Genomic DNA, 3,442 nt, shown 5'->3' with positions numbered 1-3,442 from the left:
GAACTTCAATATGCAAGGGATGGAAAAGACCATTCCTGAGGTATATTCGATGCTGAAGTCAGCGGAGGTGGAGATCAGAAAAGAACATCAAGTGTTGATGGTGAATAAAACCACTAAGTTCAAGAAGGGCAAGGGTAAGAAGAACTTCAAGAAGGACGACAAGGGAGTTGCCGCGCCCGGTAAGCTAGTTGCCGGGAAGAAGTCAAGGAATGGACCCAAGCCTGAGACTGAGTGCTTTTATTGCAAGGGAAGTGGTCACTGGAAGCGGAACTGCCCCAAATACTTAGCGGACAAGAAGGCCGGCAACACCAAAGGTATATGTGATATACATGTAATTGATGTGTACCTTACCAGTACTCGTAGTAGCTCCTGGGTATTTGATACCGGTGCGGTTGCTCATATTTGTAACTCAAAACAGGAACTGCGGAATAAACGGAGACTGGCAAAGGACGAGGTGACGATGCGCGTCGGGAATGGTTCCAAGGTCGATGTGATCGCCGTCGGCACGCTACCTCTGCATCTACCTACGGGATTAGTTTTAAACCTCAATAATTGTTATTTAGTGCCAGCTTTGAGCATGAACATTATATCTGGATCTCATTTAATTCGAGATGGCTACTCATTTAAATCCGAGAATAATGGTTGTTCTATTTATTTGAGAGATATGTTTTATGGTCATGCCCCGCTGGTCAATGGTTTATTCTTGATGAATCTCGAACGTGATGTTACACATATTCATAGTGTGAATACCAAAAGATGTAAAGTTGATAACGATAGTCCCACATACCTGTGGCACTGCCGCCTTGGTCACATTGCTGTCAAGCGCATGAAGAAGCTTCATGCAGATGGACTTTTGGAGTCTCTTGATTACGAATCATTTGACACGTGCGAACCATGCCTCATGGGTAAGATGACCAAGACTCCGTTCTCCGGAACAATGGAGCGAGCAACCAACTTATTGGAAATCATACATACCGATGTGTGCGGTCCAATGAGTGTTGAGGCTCGCGGAGGATATCATTATGTTCTCACTCTCACTGATGATTTAAGTAGATATGGGTATGTCTACCTAATGAAACACAAGTCTGAAACCTTTGAAAAGTTCAAGGAATTTCAGAGTGAGGTTGAGAATCAACGTGACAGAAAAATAAAATTCTTACGATCAGATCGTGGTGGAGAATATTTAAGTCACGAATTTGGTGCGCACTTAAGGAAATGTGGAATCGTTTCACAACTCACGCCGCCTGGAACACCTCAGCGAAACGGTGTGTCCGAACGTCGTAATCGCACTCTATTGGATATGGTGCGATCTATGATGTCTCTTACTGATTTACCGCTCTCATTTTGGGGCTATGCTTTAGAGACTGCCGCATTCACTTTAAATAGGGCTCCGTCGAAATCCGTTGAGACGACGCCGTATGAATTATGGTTTGGGAAGAAACCTAAGCTGTCGTTTCTAAAAGTTTGGGGATGCGATGCTTATGTCAAGAAACTTCAACCTGAAAAGCTCGAACCCAAGTCGGAAAAATGCTTCTTCATAGGATACCCTAAGGAAACTATTGGGTATACCTTCTACCTCAGATCCGAAGGCAAGATCTTCGTTGCCAAGAACGGGTCCTTTCTGGAGAAAGAGTTTCTCTCGAAGGAAGTAAGTGGGAGGAAAGTGGAACTTGATGAGGTGATAGTCACCCCTTCCGTGCCGGAAAGTAGCGCAGCGCGGGAAGATGTTCCTGTGGTGCCTACACCGACTGGGGAGGAAGTTAATGATGATGATCATGAAGCTTCGGATCAAGTTACTACTGAACTTCGTAGGTCCACACGGACACGTTCCGCACCAGAGTGGTACGGCAACCCTGTCCTGGAAATCATGTTGTTAGACAACGGTGAACCTTCGAACTATGAAGAAGCGATGGCGGGCCCGGATTCCGACAAATGGCTAGAAGCCATGAAATCCGAGATAGGATCCATGTATGAAAACGAAGTATGGACTTTGACTGACTTGCCCGATGATCGGCGAGCCATAGAAAACAAATGGATCTTTAAGAAGAAGACAGACGCGGATGGTAATGTGACCATCTATAAGGCTCGACTTGTCGCTAAGGGTTATCGACAAGTTCAAGGGGTTGACTACGATGAGACTTTCTCACCCGTAGCGAAGCCGAAGTCCGTGCAAATCATGTTAGCAATTGCCGCATACTATGATTATGAGATATGGCAGATGGACGTCAAAACGGCATTCCTTAATGGCTTCCTTAAGGAAGAATTGTATATGATGCAGCTGGAAGGTTTTGTCGATCCTAAGAATGCTAACAAAGTATGCAAGCTCCAGCGCTCAATCTATGGGCTGGTGCAAGCATCTCGGAGTTGGAACATTCGCTTTGATGAGATGATCAAAGCGTTTGGGTTTACACAGACTTATGGAGAAGCCTGTGTTTACAAGAAAGTGAGTGGGAGCTCTGTAGCATTTCTCATATTATATGTGGATGACATACTATTGATGGGAAATGATATAGAATTCTTGGAAAGTATAAAGGCCTATTTGAATAAGTGTTTTTCTATGAAGGACCTTGGAGAAGCTGCTTATATATTAGGCATCAAGATCTATAGAGATAGATCAAGACGCCTCATTGGTCTTTCACAGAGTACGTACCTTGACAAGATATTGAAGAAGTTCAATATGGATCAGTCCAAGAAGGGGTTCTTGCCTGTATTGCAAGGTGTGCAATTGAGCACGACTCAATGCCCGACCACGGCAGAAGATAGAGAAAAGACGAGTGTCATCCCCTATGCCTCGGCCATAGGGTCTATTATGTATGCCATGCTGTGTACCAGACCTGATGTAAACCTTGCCGTAAGTTTGGTAGGAAGGTACCAAAGTAATCCCGGCATGGAACACTGGACAGCGGTCAAGAATATCCTGAAGTACCTGAAGAGGACTAAGGATATGTTTCTCGTTTATGGAGGTGACGAAGAGCTCGTCGTAAAGGGTTACGTCGATGCTAGCTTCGACACAGATCTGGATGACTCGAAGTCACAAACCGGATACGTGTATATTTTGAATGGAGGAGCGGTAAGCTGGTGCAGTTGCAAGCAAAGCGTCGTGGCGGGATCTACATGTGAAGCGGAGTACATGGCAGCCTCGGAGGCAGCACAGGAAGCAGTCTGGGTGAAGGAGTTCATTACCGACCTAGGGGTGATTCCCAATGCGTCGGGCCCGATGACTCTCTTCTGTGACAACACTGGAGCTATTGCCCTTGCGAAGGAGCCCAGGTTTCACAGGAAGACCAGGCATATCAAGCGTCGCTTCAACTCCATTCATGAAAGTGTTCAAAATGGAGACATAGATATTTGTAAAGTACATACGGACCTGAATGTAGCAGATCCGTTGACTAAACCTCTCCCTAGAGCAAAACATGATCAACACCAGGACGCAATGGGTGTT

Source organism: Aegilops tauschii, chromosome 7 (genome assembly GCF_002575655.3).
Source record: "Aegilops tauschii subsp. strangulata cultivar AL8/78 chromosome 7, Aet v6.0, whole genome shotgun sequence".
Classification (NCBI taxonomy): Eukaryota; Viridiplantae; Streptophyta; class Magnoliopsida; order Poales; family Poaceae; genus Aegilops; species Aegilops tauschii.
This window is presented reverse-complemented; position numbering follows the sequence as displayed.